A 16,424-nucleotide genomic window follows, 5' to 3' on the forward strand; every position below is an offset into this window, starting at 1 on the left:
TGGAGAGCCACCAGGCATGCTCCATATTTAAAAAGTAGACACTGAAACTAGTTTGCTCCAATGTTGTAACTGCAGGTTCATACTTGTTCGTTAAATGTTTGCCATTTACAGCTTAATCAGGCCCTTTTAACCTTTCCTTATCAAAAGGGGCATTCGGATAAGTTACAGCAAGTTCTAAGGGAATTTAGAATGGGCAGTAGTGTGAGCCCTGTATGAAAATGTCAGGACCCTTAAGAGAAGAAAATGTAAAAATATTATGCCAAATGCTATAGTAACATTTGATGTCTTCAGCAATCAAGGATGAAGATTTTCCCTAGAGTTATCTTAGCTTAGATAACTAGAAAGAGTAAAGCTCCTTTAGGTTAATCTTAAGGGAATTCATTTGTTTTGAATAAGAAAAGAAGTTTGGTTCTCTTTGCTTATTTTAAGCTTATAGTGTCACTTAATGAGTCTCATGGACCCAAGATGTAGAAGTTCAAGAAATAAAATGTTATTAAAAGATAAAAATGTAAGATTTCTAGAATTTCATTTAAAACACTAAAATGACAGGTGAATGTTTTATAATATATAATTTAAAATAATAAAAAATAAAGTATATATCTGTAGACATAAAACATGAAATGAGTGATTTGATTTAATCTAAAAGTTGAATTAGGTAAATTGTGAACATTTTTGTTATTTATTGTGCATGCATGTATATGTTTAATTTACAACCAAGGCTTTTAATTCAACTTCAGAAGAAAACAATACAAAGATATAGATGTATGGTATGTATACATAAAATTGGAGGAAGGAAATAGAAATATTACCCAACTGTGTAGAATAGCATCCTATATTTAATACAAAATTTTGTTTTCTATAATAAGTTTCATCTTCTATAAGAGAAACTATATTCATGAAAGCAAATATAACATGCCTCTTTTTTCTTATGCACAGAAAATGCTTATTCTCCAAAATCAAGAATATATACATATAAGGAATACTCCCATAGATATAAGCCCCTCAACAGCATTCATAGTAGAGTAAATGTAGATTTTTTAGACTATTAAAATAGATATAAGCCCCTAAACAGCATTTATAGTAGATTAAATGTAGATTTCTAAGAGTTCACATCTTTCCCACAATGAAATAGCACCAGGGCAACAGATAGAGGAAAGGAAAGGAATGGGGTTAGATGTTGGGGATAGCAAAAAGAGGGGAACCCAGGTGAAATGGCACCGAGTTACAATTTTACCTAGAGGCAGTACTGGTGTATATTCAACTAGCCTTTTTTTATATCACCCCTTCCTTTTTTCTTTTTGACAGAAGGAGAAATGCCATCACTATGCTTATTGTATAAAGAGATCTTTTTGTAGTATAACCAACATATATAATTTTAAGAAAACCTTGAAATAACTACTCCTGAATGAGTCACATTAATATACATACTTAGTATGGGGATTCATTCTACTTTCATTAAAAAAAAACATTCATCAAACAAGTGTTTCATGCTAGGTCTGTCTCAGGTTCCAGGGGAAGAGAGTGAAAAATAAACAGTCATTGCTTATAGTCTCAGAGAGGAGACAGGAGTGTAAGGAAATATCATGCACCGAATTCTATAACAGACTCAATGGATGAAGTATTACGGGACATCAGAGGAGGGAAAAAAGTCCCTCCCTCATCCAGTCCCTCCCCCCAGAGGTCAGGGACTGGATGATCCTTTGTGTGCAGAAAAGGCAACATTAGTGGCTACCATGGTCTCCAGCTTTGGATGGCAGTGAGGAAAATGTTAAATGAAAATCACTACCGTTGTAATCCACTTCTAGTAATAGCAGAGTAAGTGACCACCAGATGGACTCATAGTCAGAAAATGAGAGTTAAACCTTCACATAAGGTAAAAAGCAGCAGACAGACCTAGTGGACAGTGCACAGTAGGAGGAAGGGGGAATGAAATGAAGTCAGTTCCCATTTTTTCAACTTTTGGGGCAATGAAGCAAAGGAGTAGCTATGTGGCAAGCCAGAAATTTGAAACCAGAGAATGAATGATTGCTGGAGAGACTGAGGGAATCATGGAATGGAAACGACCAGAATTAGGATCCCCAAATTCTGTCTACCCACATTTCTGACAGATCCTCCACCATACATCCATGGATGAGACTATAGCAAAGCAGATGAAGTCAAAAGATATGAGAAGAGACCAAATTTAATGCCCAAGAAAATATTTGTAGTTTAAGCCCAACCAAGATAATCCTTGCTAAAACAAAACAAAACAAAACATGCACCAGAGAAAACTAAAGAACTCAACATCTCCACATCTTATCACTCATAATGCCTAGAATACAATCTAAAATTATCTGACATATGAAGAACCAGGAAAATAAGAATCTGTCTCCAAGACCAAATAAAATCAGCTGAAATTGGCCTAGAGATGGTACACATGTTAGAACCACTAGGCAAGGATTTTAAACTAGCATGTGTCATCTTCTTCACTTAAGTGGAACTCTACATGCTCACTATGAATGAAATAAAAAATACAAAATAATAAGATACTTTAAAGAATATTAAGTAATATATAAGAACTAAGGTCAAAATAGAAGTTGTCTAGAAGAGATGCACTACAAGTATAAAGAAATATAGATAAACTGGAAGAAAATGAATAGGTATACCATGCAAATAGGGAAAAAATGGCTCTACTGATATCAGATATAATAGATTTCAAGACAAAAACTATTATCAGAGTTAAGAGGAAAACTTCATAATGATGAAAACATAATGACTCAAGAAGACATAACAATTATAAATATATGTATCAAATAATGTAGCTAAGAATAATTTAACAGAAACTAACAGAATCAAAAAAGAAAACTAAACAATTCCACCATCATAATTGAAGATGTTAGTATCATTCCCTTAGAAATCGGTGAGTCAACTATACAAAATCAACAAAAGATTGGGACAATGAATGCTATCAACCACTTTGCCTTGAATATTAATGAGACACCAAAAACATACAGAATGTCCTTTTTTGTCAAAGGCATCTGGTATGTTTACCAGGAAAGACAATTGGCACACCACAAAGCAAGTCTTTTTTATTTATTTTTAATTTTTAAGATTTTTTAAATTTATTCATGAAAGACACACAGAGAGAGAGGCAGAGACAGAGGCAGAGGGAGAAGCAGGCTCCATGCAGGGAGCTCGAAGCCATACTTGATCCTGGAACTCTAGAAACATGCCCTGGGCTAAAGGCGCTAAACTGCTGAGCCACCCAGGCTTCCTTATTTATTTATTTTTTATTTATTTATTTTTTTAAGAACAAGTCTTAATAAACAAGAAAAGATTGATATAATTCAGAGTATATTTTTGACCACACTGGATTCATGATAGAATAATAATAATAACAATAGTAATAAGAAAGCAAGACAAATGACAACATATATTAAAATTAAAGAACACAATTCCAAGAATGTATGAATAAAAAGAAAGTACATGATTATATATAATCTGGAGAAGAAATTATAAGAGGTGATAGAAAATATTTTGAATGAGTATACAGTGTGTCAAAATATTAGAGTTTACTGATATTCCCTACTTAAGGAAATGTTATAGCTTTGAATGTTTGTATTAGAAAGAAAAAAGACCTAAATCCAGTAATGTAAGTTTTCATCTTAAGAAATTAGTAAAGGGAGAACAAATTAAACTCAAACAAATGTTAAAAAAAATTATAAAAGCAGAAATCAATAAAAGAGAAAATGAGAAAATAATAGGTAAGATATAAAACCAAAAGTTGTTTCTTTGAAAAGATGTAAAAAATATATTTAAAAAAAACTGATCAAAGGGGGGAAAATAGGAGTAGAATAATCAAAATTAGAAATGAAATAAGGGACATCACTACAGATCATGTACATGTTACATGATAAAGGAATACCATGAAAAACTTGTCAGTAATTGTGACAATCCATGTGAAATAGGCAAATTTCTTTAAAAACAAAGACTATGACCTTTAACTAGGTGTGGAGGCTGAGAAAAATTAAGGCCATCCCACTTAAAGTTTAGCATTAGCACAAGTACAGCCATCTTAGGCCCCTGTGAATAAGAGCTGAACTTTACGGGAAAAACTACAGAATGTCCTCAATGTCCTCGGCAGGGAATCCCATATCAGAAAGACAACAGAGCCCACACCTGTGGTAGAAAGTCCCATATTAGAATGAGAACAGAGCTCAATGCTCTTGAAAGCCCCATATCAGGATGTAAACAGAACTTGAGAAATTCCTCCACCCCTTCTGAAAATCCCCTAGACCAGCCTATAAAAAACCCAGCTGTAACCCACTTTGGGGTCCAAGTCCCTGCTCCTCTGTGACGGGTATACTTGGACCCAAGCTCGAGCTTGCAAATAAACCCTTGTGCGCTTGCATTGGTGCCAGCTCCTTGGTGGTTTCTTGGATTCGCAATCTTGGGCATAACACTAGGTAGATACGAAACTTAAATAGCTCTAATCATAAAAAAATAAATACAATCTAAATAAAGAACCTTTCCCACTGCAGAGTTTAGAGAGGAAAAGGTGGGGATCCCTGGGTGGCGCAGCGGTTTGGCGCCTGCCTTTGGCCCAGGGCGCGATCCTGGAGACCCGGGATCAAATCCCACGTCGGGCTCCCGGTGCATGGAGCCTGCTTCTCCCTCTGCCTGTGTCTCTGCCTCTCTCTCTCTCACTGTGTGCCTATCATAAATAAATAAAAAAAATTTAAAAAAAAATGTTTAGAGAGGAAAAGGTCCCACAACAATCCTGACTCTGAAACCAATTGCAGATTTTGGGTTCTTTAATCCCATCCTCAGATTTGATAATTTGCTAGGACTCAGAATTTACTGAAGTTATTATATTTAAAGGTATAGTTTATTGCAATAAAAGGATACAGATTAAAAATCAGCCAAAGGGAGAGGCCTATGGTACATGGTACAGGAAATTTCCAAAAACAAAGATTCAAATTGTCCTCTGTCAGTGGAGTCATAAGCAATACTAATTCTTCCCAGTAACAATGTGTGCTGGTATACATGGAGCACTCTCAACCAAGGAAGCTCACCTGAGCCTTGTTAATCCAGTTTTATTGAACTCAATCTCTCCTGTAGATATGATTGACCACAGAAGCGGTCATGTGGCTGACCTTTAGTCTCTAGCACTTATGGAGGTGGAGATGTTATAATGTGACCCAAAGCCCCACCATAAATTACATTGTTAGACTATGTGGTGTGGCCCAAGGCTTCCAGGTAAACAATGGCACTCTTATCAGGCAGGACATTCCAAGGTTTAGAAATCACTTCCCAGGAGCTAAGATCAAAGGCCAGACCTTTGGATAGGCAAATTCTTTACTACACACCCATAAGGAAATCTCCAGATCCTGCTCTCCTCCTTAATAAATTCTATCAAACACCCAAGGAAGAAATAATATTAAGTCTACAAAAGCTCTTTCAGAAAATGGAGGAGAAGGAAATATTTACAATGCCATTTTATGAGGGCAGAAGAACTGTGATAGTAAAATCAGGTAAAAGCATCAGTTTGAATATAGATATGAAAGTACTTAATGAAGCATTAGTAAGTGAAATCTATCAAGATATAAAATGATAAACATCATACCCAAGCAATGTTTGTTCCAGGATTTCAATGTTGTTTCCACATTTGGAAAACCAATCAGTTTAACTACCAAAGTGAACAGAATAAAGGAGAAAGCCATATGATCATTGAAGTAGACAAAGAAAAAAATCATTTCATATTTGACACCCATTCATGAAGAAGAAAAATAAAACAAATTAAAAATAAAATGGAACTCTTTCAGTTTTTTAGCAAAGGAAACATAGACGGAAATTTCTTCAATCTGAGTAAAAAACGTGAGAAACCTCCAGTTAAATCACGCTCCACAGTGAGTGGATCAAGGCTTTCTGCCTAAAAAGCCTTTCTGTCAAGGCTAGGCAAGGACGTCTCTTCTCACTACTTATATTCCACATTATCCTGCATTCTTAGCCAAAGCACCAAGGTAAGGAAAAGAAAAAGGCATACAATTTGGAAAGAAAGAAATAAAAGTGTCTTTATTTGCAGATAACATAATAGCTTGCAGGGAAAATCCTAAGGAGTCAAGAAAAGACTTCTAAAAATGAAAGTAAACTTAGTTAGCTTGAAGGATACAAGGTCTATATTTAAAAAGGCTTAAAATAAAGTAAATTGTATGTCTGCCTGCTAATAATGGAAAATTAGAAAAAGAAATTATCTCCACTTACATTAGCATTGAAAAAGTACTTTGAAATAAAAAAAAAATATATGCAAGGTTTGTACACCGAAAACTGCATAATGTTGCAAAAGGAAATTTTAAAAGATCTAAAAAAGTGGAGAAATATACCATGTCCATGGGTTATAAGACTTGAATTAAAATATTTTTTTGAAAAAAGTGTTAATGCAATTCAATGGTGAGAAGAAAGGGGTTTTTTGTTGTTGTTGTTTTGTTTGTTTTTAAGAAATGGTGCTGGAACAAATGAATATACCTGTGGGGGAAAAAATCAGCATCAACAATTGCATAACATTATAAACAAAATGGATCAGATATGATAAAACTATTAAATATAAATCAGAACATAAAGGGGAAAATTGTGATATTGGGCTGGCCATATTCCTTAAATACGACACAAAAAAATCACAATTCCAAATAGTGAAAATAGTAAGGATGATAATAATAATAATAATAACTATACAATTAAAACCATTTGCTTTTTGAAAAATAAGAAACAAAAGGAAAACCCCAAATAGGGTGAAAATGTTTGTAAACCATATATCTAAAAAGGGCTTATGAAATCAAGAATTACTTAGAACCAAGTAATAAAGAAACCCAATTAAAAAGTGGGCAAATAATTGTTTCAAACATTCCACAACAGAAGATACATGAATGGCAAGAAATATGAAAATACATCCACATCACTAGTTATCAAGTGGTAACACACAATGGAGTATTATTGTCATAAAAAATGAATAAGCCTTACCTTTTGTAAAAACAAGGTATTATACTAAGTGAAATTGATTAGATAATGGATAATGGACAAATACTGTATGATTTTACTTATATGTGGAACCAAAAAACAACAATAACAACAACAAAAAACAAACAAAACTTAGGGGAAAATAGACCAGATTTGTGGTTATTAGAGTTGAGGCATGGGAGAGGCAACATAGGCGGAAGGTAGGCAAAAGATACAAACTTCCAGCTATAAGATAAAGAAGAACTGGGCATATAAAGTATGACAGGATACTACAGTCAACACTGCTGTAGGATATATAGGGAAGTTGTTAAGAGAGTAACCCTATGCATTCTTATCACAAGAGGAAAATTTTTTTCTTTTTTGTTTGCTTTTTTCTTTTTATTGCATCTCTATGAGATCATGAATGCTATCTAAAATTATTGTGGTAATTACTTCACAATATATGTAAGTCAAACCACGATTACCTTCAGCAGTAATGTATGTCAATTATGTCTCAATAAACTTGAAAGGATTTAAAACCATAATGAAATCCAATAGTACATTCACACGAATGGCTAAAAATAAAAACATCTGTCAACATAAAAAAGTTTGGAGCTCTCACATGTGTCCACATGTGGGATGGCCAAATTGAATAGCCACTCTGGAAAACAATACTGTAGTCTCTTATAAAGTTACACTTAAACTTATCATAGGACCCAGCAATCTAACTCCTGAGTATTTGCCCAAAGGAAGTGAAGGCATAATTTCACAGAATGACTTTTGTGTGTATGTTCAAAGCAGTATTATTCATGGACATATCTCAAATATATTATACTCAGTCAAAGAAATCAAACCCCAATGGCAAAATATTGAATGATTCTATCTATGAAATTGTAGGAAAGGCAAAACTGTTATGACAAGAAGGAGGTTGGTGGTTGGCCATTCCTCAGGGCAGGGAGGGCAATTCACTGCAGAAGGCATGAGGAAACTCTAGGGCTATAGAAATGTTCTATTTCTTGACAGTGGTGGTGGTCACCTGATAGTATACAATTACCAAAATTCATCAAATGTATACTTAAAAACTGCATGTTTTGTTGTATGCAAATTATACTTTAATAATGACAAAACATGATAAATTCTGACAACTGTTTGAAAGATTGTTAAAGCTCTTGATGTGTGTCAGGGTATATCTGCTGTCCTTTTGTTACTGTGGAAGATCTGCATAGTTGAGACTGGCTAGAAGCAACAGCAGTGAGACATTGCCATAATAGGAAGAGAAGGACATTTCTTCTGAGGCAGAGCCCCTTCGCTCCCTGGAATGTTAATTTCTTTTCTCCTAGATTTGAATGTGAAGGTGACTTCTATCACTACAGCCCATGGATCATTCATAACTTCTTGGACAGGCTTTGCTTCTGAGTTTTCTGTTAAATTTACATTTTCAGGTATTTTGTGGGCCCAGGTTATCCCCCATAATTGCTTTCTATACTAAAACAATAACTATGTTGAGACAAAAACAAACAAACAAACAAAAACAAACCAAACACTACTGATGAATTTGACCATTTCTTTCAGGTAAATATAATTCACTGAGCGCAGTGATTTCTCCAGACATTTATATCTGTGGATTCCCCTTCTATCCTTTCCACAGAGAGCTCTTAGTTAACTATTGCTGAAATTGGAATCTCAAAAGCAATTCTGACTGAAAGAGCAACACTTCAATTAAATGAATAATCAAATTCAAAATGTTATTTGAATAATTTGAGTTCTTAAATTAAGCACTGTGATTTTTTTTTTTTGCAAGTAGGCTATAAATTACATTTTCCGCTACATTGACAGTAAACGGGTAATTAATATCTCAACTTTTCTTTCTCAATGTTGATTTAAAAAATAAAATTAAATAAGCACAGAACATAAATCAGCATAGCTATCCCAGATTAGATGTGATTGCCTATCCCCTGTTTATCCTACTTTCACTCAAGTGTGTTCTTCCGTTTTGGAGTGCTGTGTGAGAGAATGGTACACACAAGACAAGAATTGAGGTCATTGTGGAGGTGGTAACTGAAACTTTAGGAACATAATAAAATCTATTAAATAATTATTAGCTCTTTTTCTACTCCAAATATATAAATAATAGTCCTACAAATAATGGTGCCTTTGATTTACTATGCTACTTCCACTGTAACTGTCTTCACCATTGGAAAAGATAATTAAGTAAGAAACTAAAATATTACCCTTTAGGCTGTATTTTCTACATGTTCGATGATTTTGATAAGAACAATAAAATGTTATTTTAAAAATATCATAAGAGGATTTTTCAAGTGTGCCACAGAGTGCTGTAAAGACTTTAGACAAACTAATTCATTTAAGTTTCACTATAACCTTAGAAGCATGTTATGTTTACCATTTCTCTTTAATGGATATTCAAACTATTAAGAGAAGGCAGCTGTTTGCCTGAGCTGGGAAATGGCAGAGCAGAGATTCAACATGCATGGTGCTTCACCAAAGCCTCGGAACCTAACTCCCATGCTAGAGTGCCCATCCTCACCAGAGTATGGACACACTCCTGCAGCTATCCATAAGAACAAGTATTTTACTTCTTGGTGCATTATAATTTTGAACACTAACTACTGGGAGTTAGGGTGAATGTCTCAGGTTAAGGGCGTGGTCCACCATAAGACTGCTTTCACTTCTGAGCGCCAGCCACAAACAGAGGGGTTTGCAGGTCACCAACTGGTTAAGAATTTGGGGGTCCCCACTACCTCCTCAAGTTTGGTAATTTCCTGGAATGACTTACAGAGGTCAGAAAAACATTACATTAAGATTATAATTTTATTAGAGTGAATACAAATCAAGACAAGCCAATGAAAAGATGCGTAATGTGAAGTCTGAAGGGTCTCAAATGTTATGTTTCCATGTCCTCAGGACTTGTAACTTTCCCAACACATTGATTTATAGTTACCAACCAGGGAAGTTCATTGAAGCTTTGGTGTCCAGAGTCTTTACTCTAGTGCCCAGAGGTTTTCGTATGTAGACATAACTAATTGTCACCTTAGGGAAGCAATATAAGAGTTATTATATCTAACTTCTCAGAAACCATGCAAGCAAGAAGAGTGCAATACTTAAAGTGTTAAGAAAAAACCCACTGTTCTGTACCTTGCCCTGGCTACATCATTGAACTCAATCTCCACACCCATTCCTCTCCCTGGATTTTGAGAGGTTGGACCAACATCACTTGGCTCAAAGTCAACCCACGAATCTTATGGTTGGTCTTTCTGGCATCACTAGTCCCCAACCTGAAATGTCAAGGGACCTACTATGTGTCAACTTGTTAACATAAACTCAGTAACAGTTTGAGGGCTCACTAAGAATAACAAAGACAATTCTATCACTTGAGGGCTTAGAGTCCTCCTCCCAGGAACAAAGACCATGCTTTATTATATAATGGACCATCTGATGAACATTCTTCTCCTCTTGCAGCACTGTCTCTCTCCAGCTTTTTGAAAGGCCATGCTGGAAAACCCTCCTAAAGACTCTAGCACTCTAGTAGAACATCTTGCTTGCTACCAAACCAACAGCATCTACGAAATCCAAGAGTTGGTGTTCAAACAATAGTAGGTAAAATCTGCCACACTTCATGTGACCCAAATGAAGAAGCAAGAATTAAAATCAGCCACTTCTCTGTCTCTTTCACCCTTTCTATCTTCAGTTTTGATGACTCTTTCAGATCTTAGTCTAACTCATCTCTGTCCCTTGGTATCAGCCTCCTAGCACAGTTGTTTCTTTTCACAGATACACAACACCAACCCCAACTATTTCTTCCTAATCACATATTTGGGAGCATCTTCATTTCCTCCAGTCACTGTTTGGCTCCATGTGCCTTTGAGTTCCTTTTAGCATTTACATGTCTTTCAAAATTAGGATGTGATACTGAACTTAAAGAAATGTGGTATGGCCTCTGGCATAACTGCCACCAAACTACTTTTCTAACTTTATTCTCTCAGGGAGTCTATTTTTACCACTCTGTGCTCTTTCTTAATGAAATAACACAGTACTGATTCTCTCTAGGGGGAAAAAATCCTAACAACTTGTGTTTCCTCTAAAAATCTCTCTTCATTTTATGTACGTATCTATTTATTTTTAAGATTTTATTTATTATATATAAGGAAAGCAGGACATGAGCAGTGGAGAGGGGCAGAAGGAGAAGAGAAGCGGGCTCCCCAATGAGATACTCAAACACATCACTTTACAATCAGACTCAAGAATTATATTTATGTGTCAAAATATCACTAAAATGTAAAGAAATAAAAACAACTCTATAAACATAACTGGTTCCATTTCATTCATTCAAGGTCTTGGTTATAAAGCTTTTTTAATATTCCTTTTTAAGCTAAAAGATAACTTTATCTTTGATTTTTTGGTCATTTACCTGCTGATTAATTTAATGTGCATCTACTGAGTTTAGAGCACGTAAAGATAGGGAGGTAAGAAACAAGTGTAATAAAACATGGTCCTTCTCTTTGACCCCTTGTCTCTGACACACGTGTAGTAAAAATCATGAATTATTAGTTTGGCAGGATCTTTAAACACCTTCTTCAATATCATGCTCAAGGTAGAAATAGAGTCTAAAACATCCTATTCATCAAGTTGCATTTTGAGTACTTCCAATCAATTTTAACCCTAATGCTTAAAAATTATTTAAAAAATGTTTTCCCTTTTTCTATCTCATTCCCATTCTACATAAAACAAAGGAGTATTCTTAGCTCTATTAAGTCAATCTCCCCTCTGGCTCCCAGTAAGTGATCCAGTATCCATGCTCATACACTACACAGAATAAATATAAATTCTTCTCAACATGATGAAGTACTCACTAGATTTTTTCTTTTACTATCTTAATGCTACTATTCATTTGACAAAACTTGCTCATTGTTTCAACTGTTCTTCATGTAGCATTGTTTCTTGATGATTTGTCATCCTAGAATCCTTCCTCTGAACCCACTTAAGTGTACTTCATGTTCCCTGTGAGACTCAACATAAATAGTTAAACCCAAAGAGGCATAATGAAAGGGATATGAGTTTGGGGGCCAGACAGATCTGGGAACAAATGCCAACTTGGCCACTAAAATAAGCTGAATGAACTTGTGTTAGATATTTACCTTTCCTCATCTGTAAATGAGAATGATTATCTTTCAAGGTAAAAATGTAAAGTAGTATATGCAAAATACCCAGTTCAATGCAATACATACATAGGCAAATATTCGGCATTTTTACGTTAGCTATCTCTTATACAATGAGGATGACATTGTATTCCATTATCTTTCTGATAACTACATTATATTGTTGATTTATTATCCATCTATTAATTTACTAAAGCCACAAGCCTTTGCTTGTTTGTTTTCTTGTTCTGTATTTTCTTACACAGGAAATCATTGCTATCCTGTAATTTATTAATTTCAGAAGAGGATTTAGTTTAGTATTTTCCAAAACTAACAAATTTGAAGACATGAAACTACAATTAATATAATCCTATTTCTACCTCCTCCACAGACACATAAAATCTATACACATAAAGGCTATTTATTGGCTTTCTTCTGGTGACTCTTTGCCACCAACATTCTCAAATATACTAAAGAAATAACATCACAAGTGAATGTCATCATTCATAACTTAAGATTGAATATTAAGAAGCCAATAATTAGGCTTGAGTTACTTGACTATGGAACCTCAGTGAACTATGGAACATTCAGGAAATGTGACTCCACTTGCAACCTTGCCATCTATTTGTATGACCTTGAAAAAGTTACAACTTCATCTATAAAATCAGAGTAAATGATTTCTGAGGTCCCTTCCAGAGGAGACCACTATTTATATTACTGATTTGTATGTTCACATTGCCAGCATCTTTATTCAGAAGAAAAGAAAAATTTGGAATTTCATATTTCGATCTATAGGTTCTCATATTTAACCTTCTGTTCTACACTTACTGTTATAATCATTAAACAAATGGCCAAAAGAAAAAAGAACTAAAATGAGAAGAGAAAGAAAAGAGGAAGAAAGAAAGAAAAGAAAGAAAGAAAAAAAAAGAAAAGAAAGAAAACAAAAGAAAAGAACACATCCATTTGCTTTTGAGTTTAATATTCAGGTTGTTACTTATAATAATTTTAGGCAGCTGATTCATTTTACATCTCAAAAATAATGCATTTACTATTTTGGCTTTTAAATGAATAATGCCATTATTCTTGAGAAATCAATTTCTTTGCATACATCTCTTTTATTCTCAGTGAGTCAAAAGGTATAGGAATCTGCCTGTGACCAAGAAGGAGGGAAAGGCTTGTAACAACAAGCACCCAGATCTTGGCACCAACTACATATCTGCAATGCCCAAGTAGTAATCCCAACCAGCAGCTTTGCTCATTGACAGAATCAGGTTGGGGATGTACTCTGAAAAGGGAATTCGAAGGGATGCAGATCTGCCTAATTCAGATCCTCAAATGAGTTTTGCTGGCCCTACCACCTGGTTTGCCCACAACCAGGTAAGGAGCTGACTTACAGCCCTAGTCATTTGAAGTATGTCTCCTAGTTCCATTTGACCAGAAAGGCTGGTGAAACCTCCTGGAAGCTGTTCTGGACCAGTGGTGCTCCAGCAGAAGGTTGGTGGGGCAGAGCTGATTGCCCCCTGGGCAAAGCCAGTATCAGGAGTTTATGAATTGGAAGAATTAATATTATTAAATGTCAATACTATCTAAAATCACCTATAAATTTAATGCAACCCTACCAAGATTTATGTGACATTCTTTACAGAAGTAGAAAAAAAAAACTACAAAATTTATATGGAACCCAATAGACCCTGACTAATTAATGAATCCTAAGAAAGAAGAATAAAGCAGGATATATCTCATTTCCTAATTTCAAGCTATACTATTAAGCTATAGTCATCAAAATAGTTTAGTACTGAAAGAAAAATAGACTATAAGATCAATGGAATAGAACCAAGAGCCCATACATGAACTCAAGCATATATAGTCAACTAATATTTATTTGACAAGGAAGCCAAGAACACTCAAGGGGGGAAACAGTCTTTTCAGTAAATATGCTAAGATAATTGGATATTCACATGTAAAAGAATGAAATAAGACTTACGTCTTACACCTGTCATGAAATTAATTCAGAATGGATGAAAGTCTTAGATACAAGACCTTAAGCCACAAAACTCCTAGAAGTTAGCATAGGAGTAAAGCAACTGGACACTGGTCTCGGTAGTAATTTTTTTAATATGACACTAAAAGCATAAACAACAAAATAAAAATAAATAAAAATAGAAATAAAAATAAAACAAGTGAGACTACATCAAACCACAAATCTTCTTCATAGCAAAAGAAACCTTCCAGCAAAAGAAAATGCAACCTATGTAAGGAATGCTGATGTGGATGTGAAGTAAAGAAAACATTTATACACTGTTGGTGGGATTGTAAATTGGTGCAGCCACTATGGAAAGCGGTGTGGAGGATCCACAAAAAATTAAAAATAGAACCACCATATGATCCACTTCTGGGAATACGCCCAAAGAAAACAAAAACACTAACTCAAAAAGTATCAGTATCCCTATGTTCATAGCAGCATTATTTGCAATAGCCACGACATTAGGAAATAACCTAAGTAGCCAAGGTTGGATAAGTGGATAAAGGGATTTGGGCCATAAAATAAAAATAAGAAAATCTGACCATTTATAACAACATGGGTGGACCTCAAGGGTAATATGCTAAGTGAAATAAGTCAGACAGAGAAAGACAAATACTGTATGATTTCACTTATATGTGAAACTTAAATCAAACAAAGAAAAACATTATAGAAGAAGAGATTAGACTTGTTACCAGAGGTGGAAGGTTTGCTGGGGGGAGGTGGGTGGAGAGAAGTGTATGAAAGTAGTCAAAAGTAACAAACTTCCAGTCATAAAATAAATGAGTACTAAGGATAAAATGTACATCATGACTATAGTTAACACTGCTATATAATATGTAGGAATATTGTTACTTTCAAGTAAATCCTATGAGTTCTTATCACGGAAGAATTTTTTCCTTTTTTGTCTTTCTGTTTTATTGAATTTATATGAGGAGATGAATATTAGCTGAAACTATTGTGGTAATCTTTTCTCAATATATGTAAATCAAACTATCATGCTGTATGTCAAACTTATACATGATGTATGTCAATTATAACTCAATGAAACTGTAAAAAATAAGGTACTTCCTTATTTAAAAGTTCAGGAAGTTCTCAGACTATATAAAACTTTCTTTCCTTCCATATAAAACAATATGAATTGTATTCTGTTGATTACTGGACATTTTAAATAGTGTGTTTGCCAATTCAAGAAAAATAAAACAAAAATTCGCAACTTTGATTCTCAATGTCTGAGAATATTCCTGATTTTGTGTCATTTCTTATCAATGGTTATATTCCCTGACATGGATAATTAGAATGATCTGTGTATTTAGCTCATTAACCTGCTTAGATAGAAGTTGTCAAATGTGAAAAAAGAAAAGTTGATATCTCATAACTCATAAATAGAAAATCTTGGTATTGATGCTGCTTCCATAAAAGGAAGCTTTAATCATTTTGATACATAACTGTATTTGAATAAACAATTATCAAACGTTTACATTCATTGAGTATTAAGTAAATTCAGAAGAAACATTCATAATGCAAAGCCTCCTACATCACCATAGTAGTCATATTGTAAGCCTGATACTACATAAGGTCATGTCATATCCAGTTTTGAAATAAATGTGTTTCTATTATCTGCATCTTCAACGTGAAAAAAATGGGGCTTTGTCTACATACTAGAGCATAAAATAAGGAATAGGTATTACTTATGTAATTTAACACATCAATGATTATGTTTACTTATTGTTATTATTATTATTATTTATTGCAGGAGGTACTAGAAAAGACACCATGCCACCCTACAGAGGTGAGAATTTATAAAAATCACCCTTCCTATGTCAAAGATTTTGATGTTACCAGTCCTCCTGGCATATCTTTGAGAAACACTTGGAATACTTCAGTGAGCTACTATTGCCAATGGAAATAGATTGGCCCCATTTGGGAAGGGAAAATTAATGAAAGAGAAAGAGTCTGAAGATCTTTCGGTATAGAACTCAGGAGTGCAAACTCCAATTTCTACAATGGTCAGATGGGCAACATAAAAGTGTCACTCTTTCAGGGGCAGGAGTATAATACTAAGTAGAAGGCAGAGACTGGAAATCTATAGAGTGCATATCCTATTTAAGAAGATGCAATTGTTTTTGTTTGTTTGTTTTTAAATATGGAGCTAGCCAAATAAAACACATATGAATGGCACTGGATTTTGATCTTTAACAAATAGTCAAAGGGGGAAAAAATGAGAGGGTGCCCATTTTACTTGGAATGGCTTATAATATTGATCAAAATAACTGAAT

This window comes from Canis lupus, chromosome 3 (genome assembly GCF_003254725.2).
Source record: "Canis lupus dingo isolate Sandy chromosome 3, ASM325472v2, whole genome shotgun sequence".
Lineage (NCBI taxonomy): Eukaryota > Metazoa > Chordata > Mammalia > Carnivora > Canidae > Canis > Canis lupus.